Here is a 12,662-nt window from a genome sequence, read left to right on the forward strand (position 1 = left end):
TCCTAGGTCTTTCTGATTTTGAGAAGTCAAATTTGTTTGTCATTTTTGGTGTCATTCGTGTTTGTGACTTCTCAAGAAATACTTGACCGAAAAGTGAACCCTTGTATTCTTGTTCACACTCTCGCGATGCTGCCTTATCAGATGTTTGATTATAACTGTCCAGAACTGCTGCACTTCAATTTTCTCAACGCTACACTTTGACCATTGCCAGAAACTTCAAACTTCTCATACACGTGAAGATCTGGGTTAGAATTGGTCTTCAGCAACCCATGCTTGTCATTGGAGGCGACTTACAGATGGTCAGTCTTGCTAACTTGGCTGACACATGTCACCATATCCCAAATGCATAGATCGATTTTCATGATGTCGATCACTGGATTGTCTGGTCCAGACTCAATTATTGACAGACAGTCGCCATAATGCTGGAATATTGCTTACTGAGCCATAACCAACAAGCAAAACAAAAATCATACTTCTGATATACCTTTTGGGACATGATTGTCAAGGTCATTTGTTATGAACAAGGGGTCTAATCTTTTGTGTGCGAAAATAATTTGATTAACTACATCTGCAATGAAATGAAACTGAGTATAAATGAATGCAAGGGTGGAGCTTTGAATGACTCAACTCGAGAGTGACCTCTATGGAAGGACAAGGTCACTTGGAGTCAAATTTTGGAGAATAGCTTCAACATATTTCAGGTTAAGTTATTAAAAAACAAATCATATTCCTTATCAGTTATGATAGACAACTAACCAGTTGTAGTATGTCAATATTGTGTCAAGTGGTCATTCTTTAAATGACTTGCAATTAGAAAATTGTTGTCAGTATTGTTTGGAGGTGTTTATATTTTTTACACCATCTTAGTTTGCTACTAGTAATGTTCTTGCACGTAACTATTATAGATAAAATATAAAGGTCACTCACTTTTTATTGTGCATACATACCTTTGTGCACAAGATATCTTGAGTATTTAGGACTGGAATTTGATGAAACCATGTGCTGTGTATTTGTGGTGGTATCTCTTAATTTCCCAGTGCAAGGTGAAGGTGAACAATGTTATTTAGACTCACAAACAAGTCAGTGGTTGCATAATGAGAAAACACAAATTGACTTTCACTTTCATGATCTGGTAAGCATTGCTCTGATTGGTCAGATAAAAGATTGTACTGATGTGAACCATTGTGGGAAGTCCTCAGATCTTTGTTTAGTGTGAACCGACACTGTGACCATATTTTAATGAGACCACTTCAAAAACTTGATATTTTACGAGTGCATCATTAATTTAGCTGTCACTACCAATAATCCTCAGCCACATAGTAATACTAATAGTCAATAAGAAATCACTTGAATTAGTTTCTGACAGGAGAGTTTATAGATTTTGAAGACCTTGGTTGAAAGTATTTCCTGCACATAGTGAATTTTGGTGTGGATGTCTCTGGAATGGGATTGCGTTTGCATGTAGTTAAAACACATATGTAATTCTAATTTCAATTTCTACTTGCTTTACTTGCTGAAGAAATTTGACCAAGTCAAATATCATGATCCTTAATAACAGGGTGTGTTTTCAATTTTACTAGATCTAAACAAGAAGGAAAAAATCCTATTTCAAAGAAGAAGGGAGGGAAAGGGACTAAACAAAATGCATCCAAGAGTGGAACTGTACCTTCGGTGGGTGACGAAAATGCAAAGGAAAGGAAGGATACAAATGATAGCAATAGGGCAGGTGAAGGAAAGTGTTCACCAGCAGATGTAGATTCTACTACACCAGATGATGGTGGGAGTGAGACAGTTGCTACAACAGAAACAGTCACCTCTGTATCTGACAAGACCAGTACAGAAGCAACAGGGCCAGATCTTGAGTCACAGCATGGTTCAGGTGATAGAGAAAATCAAAATACATCAACAGCAAAAAACCTTGCAAGGTCCGATGAGACAGGGAAAAGGAAAGATCAGTCTCAGTCTGAAGTTAGCCACGATGAACACTTGTCTGGGAGCAATATGAAGAGAAAAAAGGTTGAGGATGGAAGTACAGTTTTAAAGCCTGAAGATACTGGCCAAAGAGCAACTCCTGAGTCAATCACAAAAGGTGTCGAAGAACCAGTGGTATGTTATATTTTCTTTCTCATTTTTACCATCCACCTACCAATATTTTGAATATTTTGAGGTTTGGTTATTCACAGTAACATTTAACAAATATTTGTGTTTTCTTTCAAAAACAATTTGTATACAGGTGTACATGTACATCTAAGATCATGTTAAATAATCAGTAAAATGTACTGATATCATGTGTATTGGAATGACGAATGGTAGCCTTGAACTGCTTTTTCTTTTGTTATAACTGGAACAAATATAAGACTAAATTAGAATCAGAAGCAAGATGCATATTACTTCTTTATCAACCTGCTGATAATTAATTTCAGCATGTGGCACATTTTAAGCGATTTTAAACGGAACAACTGAACCAATATAATTAATTATGTTGTAAACGTTCCCTCTGAATTATCAAGATTATTGTTGCCAGTTTCCTGTGGGTACCTCAGATACATACAGAATGAAAGAGATTAAAATAGCTATCCCTTGTGGTATGCCTAAATAGATACATGGTTATCTCCCTTAGCTGTGACATCACAGCATTGTTCTTTCAACACCTTCACAATTTTTTCTGTATGGTCACGCACAGACGTGTTCAGGGTGGTAAAGAATTTTGTCAAGTTTTATTCTTACAGATTTTTCAAGTGTACGGTCAGTAGAGATCGCATTTGGTCACTAGACAATCGCATTGTGACTTTATTACTTATTGTGAAAAATTTGACTTTTTGGTGAAGCTTAGAATTTTCCCGCCTTTTTTGGACTTAGTTATGTCACAAAATAAATGCGTTCAATGCCAAAAGTTTATGGCTGAATTGGATCCACATTCTCTATGTGCATCATGTTTTGTTGGAGCCCCTTGCACAGTAGAAGATCGCTGTTTGCTATGTTCTGCCTTATCTACTGAAAAATGGATTAATATGAAAAGAGCCTGTAATCAGGCAAGGAAAAGGAAATTGTCAGAAAACTCAGATTCCTCTAGGAGTAAGAAACCTGCCTCTCAGCCTTCTAGTTCAGCAGTTAAGTTAAGTCTTAATCTAAGTCTAGATCAAGTTCATCATCTAGCCAGGTCAATTTGTCAGCTATTACGGAGCTATTATCTTCTTTCAAGTCGGAAAGTCTAGAGTCATTCCCCGTAGGGCGGGGCGGTGCTCTGCTCGGTTTGGTCCAGAATCACCCACGTCCTGAAGCCGGGTAGCCGATCCCCTCGGTGGGAGAAGCTAAGGCTTTGAGCAGGAGGGACATGGTCCCTGGCTGTCAACCCTGAGGGGTCAGCACACAAGCTAGCTTACCTGCCGAGCCGGCTATCGTGTCACACTCGCGCGGTTTGGCATCCCCGGCGTGGCTTGGTCAGGATTCCATTAGCCGGGTTAAGGTGGTCGGCATGGGTCCTAATCAGCCGTTATATAACTTAGATTCGACGGCTCACACACAGCATGGGGTGGCTTGCTCTACGGAGAGTGTGGCGGATGGTGCATGGTCTTCTTCAGTTACGGCTACAGTTAGTCGAGAGTTCATTGATACGGACAATCCTCCAATTATTCCGTTAGTCCTGGTCCTCTCAGAGCATATGGCTTATCCTGCGGCTAACCCAGAACTAGTCATGAGGGAAGGTTTTATTACATTGCCATCTATGGATACGGTCCTTGAATGAAAAAATGGAACTGCTTGATGCTCTTTATCCAAATACATTGCCGCCGCCTACAGGAATTATGGAACAGGAGATACCCATTGAGCTTGGCTCGTCGGGATGTTTACCCCCAAAACGTACTCAGAAGTTATCTTTACCACATTCTTCAGTTGTCAAGGCTACCTTGGATAATTACAATGAGTCTAGTTCGCTACAGTCATTACCTAGGATTCCTAAGACCAGCGTATGCCATCCACAGTCAGGACCTGTCAGTTTGCCTCATTTAGATAAGGACTTCAGCTTACTGGAGGCTAGGAGTCAGAGACCACGTCATACCATGCCTTCCTAGAGACTTCAAGGAACTGGATATTGGACCCCGTTCTTCTATTGACATACTATCATATATAAACTGGTTCACGGCTGGTGTCCGTGCTCTGCTTTTTCTGGTGTTCAAAGATTATCCGGGAATTAAAAAAGACACCTTAGTGGCTATGTCAGTGCACGAGGTTGCATTGGCTCACTCTTTCCTAGATGTGTTATATCAGGGCGTATCGGATGCTACTCAGAGCCAGGTGTATTCGCTGGGCAGACTCACTGCTATGGTGAAGACTCACAAGCTCAACTCGGTTCCGATTTTACCAGAATCTACTAAAGATTTGATGTTCCAACAGCCATTATTTTCACCGGCCAATGTCAACAAGTGGTGGAAGCAAAGGATCCTATTACTTCCAGGAATTTTAAGTAATATAAACAATAGCGGAACGGGACCAGGTCCTTCCCAAGGCCTTAATTAACCAAATGAAGACCTTGGGCAGGCCCTAATCCGTTTCGCTATTGTGTATACTACTACCGGAGGTGCATGCAAAATTTCACGAAAATCGGTCCAATAGTTTAGGAAATATTCACTTTTTAGTGAGCATGGGGTCTGTCTGTCGAAAGGCTAACTATCCAACGTATTGCCGTACTTGTTATAAAGTAGCGAGGCTGAAATTTTTTAGCAAAATGTTCGCTGCGGTCACAACCCCAACGAGGGAGAAAGGAATAGATAGATAGATTGCGATGCGCAAGGCTTCCTCCCTCGTACGATTGCATCCAACTGCGAGCCTCAGATAACCTTACTTGTCGTTTCGGGAAATCTTGAGAGGCCAGACGGGATATTAACTCGCAAATCGCACAGTTGCGCAGCTGCACGAAATCAAGCTGACCCCAGCAGCTTAGCGAACGGAGCCACCACGGCTCCCGTTGGTCTTGGTAATCGATTTTCCTAGTCTATCCTGCAAGCGAGAGAGAGGTCAGAATTGACAGGTCACAGTTCACGGTTCACAGTTCAGAGTTGTTTTCCTAGTCTGGGTTGAGCGAGCATTGTGGGCGAGTCGCAGTGTGTATGTGTGTGTGTGTGTGTGTGTGTGTGTGTGTGTGTGTGTGTGTGTGTGTGTGTGTGTGTGTGTGTGTGTGTGTGTGTGTGTGTGTGTGTGTGTGTGTGTGTGTGTGTGTGTGTGTGTGTGTGTGTGTGTGTGTGTGTGTGTGTGTGTGTGTGTGTGTGTGTGTGTGTGTGTGTGTGTGTGTGTGTGTGTGTGTGTGTGTGTGTGTGTGTGTGAATTCATTTTGCTGACTGCCAGGTCGCTGGCTGTCAACTATGTTATGTTGATGTCCGCCAATTGTGAATCTCCTTCTATGATTTGTTTGGTTTTCGTAAAATAGGCTTGCCAGGCCTGATGATTCCCTTGTTCTATGAAATTCTTTTTCTCGTCTTCTCTGATGACAGTGCTTTCACAAGACTTGGTTCGCATCTCTTGTTTCATTCTGTGGTATTTTGCGATTTCTGATAGCACCAAATGAAACTCTTCCTCAGAGATTTTACAGTCCGTGAGCGCGGTGGAAATATGATCGCCTATTGTGTTTAATTTCGCTTCAGGTAGAATTCTAATTGCGTCGTGTTTCAATGCTTTACGTTGCAGTCTGCGAGATACGAACTTCAGGGCCAATCCTATCAACCCTGCCACTCCAGCTGTTATTTTGATGCCTAGCACCACGGGTGCGACCACTTTGGTGGATAACAATCTGTCACCTGTCGCTACTAATCCCATGCTGGTTGCCATCAGGGCGGTGTCGACACCGTCCATGGACAGCCCTATGATATTTTTTCTGTAATGCTGATCATGTATCGCATTCACGTTCTAGTTGTTGTTTGATGACTCATAACTGTTGCAAAGGAAACCTGTTAACGGTATCCAGTGTTTTTGCTACTTCATCCACGACTGGGTACAGTCCCATCCTATATGTATATTTTCTTATAAAATAATATTTAATTGGTTTTCCGTCAATCATCGATAGATGTACTTGAGGCTGATATGGTTTAGATTATCGTAAAAGTAAATAGCCCAGATCTGAATAGGTCCTGTTTCAATAACACGAACCCAATCGAGGCTTGCTAAGGGTATCGATCCCAGCCGTATGATGATACGGCAACGTTGGTGTATGTGTCTGTCGTCCCAGCTGATGGACAGTCCATCCAAAGAATGTCGTTCTGACGACCCATGAGAGTCTGCAAGATAGAATTCTATGACGAGCGTGGTGTGTAATTTGATATGAATCGAAAAATACTATTTGAATCGAAAAAATACTGTTGGTAATCGGGTATGTCCGCCGCTAAAGATGCATCCGAGTTGACTGGAGCTAACATGTTGCCCGTGTGATCCAGTATTCGTAAAACTTGTACGGTATCGTCTATTGTCGGGGGAAAGGACATGAGAATTACTGTAAACGTATTATATTTCGCGCAGGTTTTATTTTCGCGCAAAACATTTTAGCGCGAAAATTTATACACCGCGAATAAACCTGTCATTTATTCAGTCTAGCCACGCTCGCCCCTGAGTTGTTACCATAACACATCAAGATTGAAGACAGAAATCTACGGGAATCTTAAAATGACGACTGATAGTAGCATAAAGAATCATACTTAACTGTCGCTGTAATGGATTTCCCAAAACATAATTAAATAATGAGCCAAATCCCATCGCCGAATTAGCGAAAACAGCAATGTGTGTTGTGGCTGCCATGGAAATTGGTCACATGACAGATGGTTTGATACAAAACAGATTACCATGAAACGACTCGGAAAGAAATAAGTATCCTGTCGCTTTACACTACAGACACGCGACTGTTTTTTTTTAATGAATACGAGGGGCGAGGTGAGGGTGATGTCGATCAACCAGTCAGGCTCTTTGAAATCTGCCAGTGACACTCGTCCGTACACATTGTTTTGTAAGTGCATGGCGTACAGGGTGTTTTCCTCACCAGGCAGATCAAATCCCCGTGTGTCCCCGAGATTGGCTAGCATTTCGTTGGGATGGTTTATACAAATTACGAATTGGTTTTCAATTGGTTTTCGGTTAATTCCTAGGATGTGCACGTCAAACCCATGAGATGTATGTTGTCGGGTAGGAAAATTTTAGTGAGCGATATCGTGTCTTCCCAGGTGACGGTGACTCCCTGCAGACTGGTGTAGACATTTGAGTTCACCCACACATAAATGGAGCAAGGTTGGTGTTGTTATTGTTTGTCCCTGCGGAGTTTGATCCCTTTCACGATTTCGACGACGATACGTGCTGACGGCGGCAGGACAGGATGTTTACCAACACCATCTGCAATCCCACGTTTTGCGTCCCGGGTTTGCTCGACATCATGTGAGCTACTTTTGGGGTCAGCGCGCTTACGATCACGCTGTGTCTATGCGTCGGGGCGTAAGCCGAAAGCAGCATTCCGTTGTTCATGACTTTCATCAGATAGTGATCTTTGTTGTCCGTGTAATCGTGGGGAGATCCGAGCGTGATGTTGAGATTCCAGTCGATTTGGGATGGCACTAATGCCCATTTGTTATCGTCGTTGAAGATGAGAGTGTACTGCATGATTCTGAAGACGCCAGTGGTCTCGTCCAGGTGGAATAGCCTGCTGCGGAACGCTGGGGTTATCGTACATTCATCTTCATCATTGCGGACCAGGTTGTAATTGCGGACTCCTTCGGTATCAATGAAATTGCTAGGTCGTTCTTGCTACCGGTTGCAGTTCGACGCATTTGTAAATGTTGTTTTCAGTTGCAAGGTGTACAGTTTGCCGTCGACTCCATGTTCGTCCAATCCGCGCATGTCCCCGAGGTCGGAGATCGCTATGTTGGTGCATTTTCTATCGCGTGTTCCTTGACTCATTTATTTCGTATGTGCAGCGTCGCACTGAGATATCCTATACTTACGGAATTGTGTTTAATGTCTAAAACTGATATTTTCAATTCCGTGGTGGTGCCTCTGGTTAATTTCTTGTACTGCTCGACGACTGGGTGCGGTGTGACGTTGAACAACGATCGCCGTGATGAACTGAGTCAGCCCGTGTTCTCGTTTCACGTGTACTACCAGATTAGGCGTATTTTGAAAGAGATCAGAGCCCAAATTCCGCAGGACAAGGCGTGGATTGCAGTAAACCATCCGTACAATAGAAGTGTGTACGAACGTGTTTGCGGTGAATTCGAACTAGATCCGAAGACGGTCGATTGGCGTTTGCCGGGTCCGAACCAAGCTTTGGGCATTCCTTTCGTTCACAACATGCCTCTCCTGCCTGAAGCCAGCAAACAGCTGTTGAAAGATTGGGGTTACAAGTTGTATCATTACGTCACGGCAAACAAGTGGAACGACCATTACATGGCTTTAGATGACGGCAAGGATTACCGCGTTTGGAGGTTTAAACAGGGACCCGCGGATGATTGGAAAATAAGCATGGTGAACAATTCGAAAGGGTTTACTCGTGCCGGTGTTGTCAGATTGAACGATTCGATTCGAACGATACGTGTGGGCCATGCTGGGCGCGCAGACGCAAACACGTTCTGGCATCTATGGTGAAGGGACAGCTTACGACGCGCAGAAACAGTTCATGGCTAACATCGAGGATGCCATCGCATCTTCGATCGAACTATCTAGTGCCATCGAGCGCTATCAAAACGAAAGTAGACTACATGTTCGGAAGTAGACGCATGCGCTGGACTATACATGGCTCCGAGCAACATGCAACTGAGGGTGAACAGAGTCGTTGGCTACAACAACGAAATCGTCATCGGCACCGGCGATCAAAGTTGGGCTTGAACCTGGACATCAACAACGCGAGTTGAGTCGTGCCGCAGTATGAAACTGGCATCGTGGTGGCACCCCCGCCCCCAAAAGTAAAACCACGACGACGGCAGCAGCCTTCACACGTGCGGGCAAACAATAAGCAGCACATCGATCTCAAAACGGCGCTGGTGGTCGGTGGGATCGCGGTCGGACGGTGCCTCATTTGGTTAAAAATTCCTTAGCTGTGACGTACACGGCACCGTCGAAAGCCCACATGGTTTTGACCGAGCCACGTGACTGTTTTTCGATAAGAATCCTAGCAACCAGGAAACGATGCTGCCCAAGATGCCAGGCAGCGCTTCGGCGGCTTTATCGGGGGTTTCTCGTCAAGGCTTCCCCGAGAGGTTTCAAATGTTTTTTGATCCAGTAGCTGCTGCCGCCTGATGGGCTTGGTGGTGTTGGTGGTGTTGGGATTGGTGTGCCTCCTCCGCCCGTCAGCGATACGACCAGGGTCGATATGATGAAGCCCAAGGCATTCAGAATGCTTGTGATGGTGATCCCTCGTTCCCGGAACAAAGTTTGGATCCTGTCGGCCAACGTGGTGTCCTCGTTCAAGACTCGGGCGATGGTTTCGCGCACACGGGTGATTTGTGATCAGAGGGCTTCCCAGTTGGTGGAAGCGGCTTCTATTCCAGCAGATCTCTCGTCTTCCAGGTCGTGAATTCTGTTGGCGATCCGATCTTGGCTGTACTTGTCACCCTTTGGCACCTCATCGCGTTTTCTGTTTTCGCGAGCGATGTGTTGTCGATTTCCTTCAGTTTGGCTACGTTGTTCATGAGCGATCCACGCATGGTCTGCAGGGAAATGTCTAGAGCTAGAATTTCCCTGAGGGGTATTGAATCTAGCTTTGCCAGTATGCCGTCGAGTCCATCCGAAGCTACTTGAACACGTTGTGGCACGTCTTTCAGATCATTGTGATCGAGAGCGTTCGACCGTTGCGCTGAGTTGGGCCATTTTTGTCCGCTGTCGCAAAGCGGAACGGGGGACTATGTATTCAGCGGCGTCTCTCGTATGTCCCTATTCTTATTAACCCGATATCTCATGAACTGTGGTACCGAATGTCTTCAAATTTGATGACAGCCTACATTGGGGGATTACCCAGACACCAGTCGATTCGGGTGACCTTGATTTTATTTTCAAGGTCACCACAACACAACGACTTTCCAAACTCTTGTTAACGCGATACCTCATGAACTGTTGTACCCAATGTCTTGAAATTTGGTGACAGCCTACATTGGAGTATTACGCAGACACCAGTTTATTTGGCGTTATCTTCAAGGTCACAACGACACTTTGACCAATTTTTCTTAATCTTGTTAACGTGATATCTCATGGACTGTTGTACCCAGTGTCTTAAAATTTGGTGACAGCCTACATTGGGGGATAACGCTGACACCAGTCGAATTTGGTGACCTTGACCTGATCTTGAAGGTCAACCATGACGCTTTGAACACTTTTCAAATTCTTGTTAATGCAACGACTCATGGACTGTTGTACCCAATGTCTTCAAATTTGGTGACAGCCTACATTGGGGGGATTACTCAGACACCAGTTATTTTGTGTGACCTTGACCTTATCTTCAAGGTCACCACGACTCTTTGACCGCTTTTCAAACTGATTTAAACGCGATATCTCATAAAACATTGCACCCAATGTTTTCAGTTATGTTGACAGCCTTCATTGGGTGATCATGCAGACACCAGTCATTTCAGGCATCTTGTATGTGACCAAAAAATAAAAAGTAGTAAATATGGATATTCCATTCATTAGCGGCGGGGGACATTGCCATATCAGTGGCAAACACTTGTTTATATTAAACTTATAATATATATATTTTCAATATAAACAATGTCGCAATACGGACAAAAGCTAGATCCTTTCCGAACATCGAGAGAGCCATTAGGGGCCTGAGCCATGCGTCAGTCGGTGACCATCACAATCCGAGCACGATCGATCAAAACCAAACGCTGCTGGTTCAATTCCCCAACCTGGGCGCGAATGACGTCATCGTCCCCCAGCACGGCTCGACTGTTTTTTCAGATCACTTTGGAGTTCACGAACAACAAACGCACGATCATGCTCAACCTGGGTCGTGCCATCGTCAAGAAAAGCACCATCAAAATCAGCAGGAATGAGGTGGTGAGCATTGATGACAGTGACGTGTTTTAGTGTTACGCAGACCTCTGGAATACGCACTGACATGTTCTATCAAGGACTTTGTTGGGCTACCTGCAGATCGAATGACATACATGTGGGAAAAGCTTACACGCAAGACAAGCTCGATGAGATACCGGCAGAGGACAAAGCCATTGCCGAGGCATACGGGAACCGGTTTTGCATACCGCTTGACTTCGGGCTGCCGGGCTGGGCTGGGCGACCGGCTGTAATACGAACTCACGTTCAACGACTGCAGCAAAGTCATCTCACACCGGACGGCACTGAGGCCAGCTACGTCATCGACAACATCTCTCTGGACTTCGACATGGTCATGAACCCGGAGCTGGCCCGGCAGATTCGCAACCGGTACTCGGGAAAGCTGTCCATCCTATACGATCGCGGACAATATCATCAAGGACAAGAGCGACACGTTGTGGAACATCAACCTGAATGTGCCGGCCCGATCGATGAAAGGCATCTTGATCATTCCCGTGGCGGAATACGAGCCATTTCAAAGAGACACTTGGAATCCCAAGATAACGAAAGTCGAAGTGACCGTCAAGGGCGTGCCCAACCAGATGTTCAGCCAAGGCATGCGAGCTCACCAGAAGTGGGACGAGATAAGAAAACTACCAGCCCATCAAGTGGCACGTGCCAGAAGTCAACGACGTCCTCAAAGAACTAGGTTTATCCTACATAACGCTCGGTCTGTACCTGGATAAACATTAAACATTACGCGGCAGCGGAAGCCGCATCGACAACGGCAGTGAGAGGATGACCATCCAAATCACCAAGAAGGCGCAAACCGCCGGCAAGTTAAATTTATATTTGTACATGATTATGGACGCGCAACTCAATAGAGACCGTGGGTGATGACGGACCCTGACATGCACATAATTGATCCTGGAACGTGCCTTCAGGACTGGTTGCGTGCTTACCATGACAAGTTTAAAGGAGAATCCACGCTGTTCATCCTGGACGACTGCAGCGCCAATAAGGAAATCGTGAAAACTGGCTGTCATACCTGGCCTTCTTGGGCCGGCACATGAAACACAGCGTTTGAGTGTGCAGAAATTCAACTCGGTGCTGAAAGACTTAAGGGAACAGTTGCGATGGGTCGCCATATTTCACTGCAAGGACAGGGATTCACTCGAGGAATGCTTGCGAGAAAACCGACCAAGCAAGAACGAGAACGAGTGAAGAAACTGTTAGCCGAAACGAAACACGCCAAACTTGTGCTAAAACGGACCAGTCCGTGGCTTATCGAGTGTTTTTAGCAAAATGCTTAGCACCTGCTTAAAAATTTATCAGTGTGAAAAATATCAGCCGGATTTGAAAACATACCAAAACTCTATATATCAAGTCTTCCACCACAAACCTCACTCCGTTTAAGCTGGTGCGTTCAAGCTAAATTTAACTCGCGCTACGATTCTAAAATTGTTTTCTACAGCCTCTGAAATGTATGCTAGACATAGCAAGTAGTCACTTTACCACTAGCTGAGTTGAGACCACCTATACGAATCGTCTTTGTGTTAATATTCTGTTGTATATAATTTATTCAGTGGGTAAAAGGCTGGTGACCAGGTTATTTTTAGGACCGTGGGAACAAAGCAACGGACATAGCCGAG

General features: G+C 44.5%; 1 protein-coding gene across 1 annotated transcript in view; it reads left to right on the plus strand.

Moving 5' to 3' along the window:
- The first annotated feature begins 1,586 nt into the window (after positions 1 to 1,586).
- Positions 1,587 to 12,662, plus strand: part of LOC124266164 (E3 ubiquitin-protein ligase rnf213-alpha-like) — a 58,801-nt gene continuing 47,725 nt past the window's right edge. Inside the window, exon 1 of the mRNA XM_046700966.1 lies at positions 1,587 to 2,106. The gene's annotated coding sequence lies outside the window, so the exon portion shown is untranslated. The remainder of the gene's footprint in view (positions 2,107 to 12,662) is intronic.

This window comes from Haliotis rubra, unplaced genomic scaffold (genome assembly GCF_003918875.1).
Source record: "Haliotis rubra isolate DU_JTF1 unplaced genomic scaffold, ASM391887v1 Scf1233, whole genome shotgun sequence".
Taxonomy (NCBI): Eukaryota; Metazoa; Mollusca; class Gastropoda; order Lepetellida; family Haliotidae; genus Haliotis; species Haliotis rubra.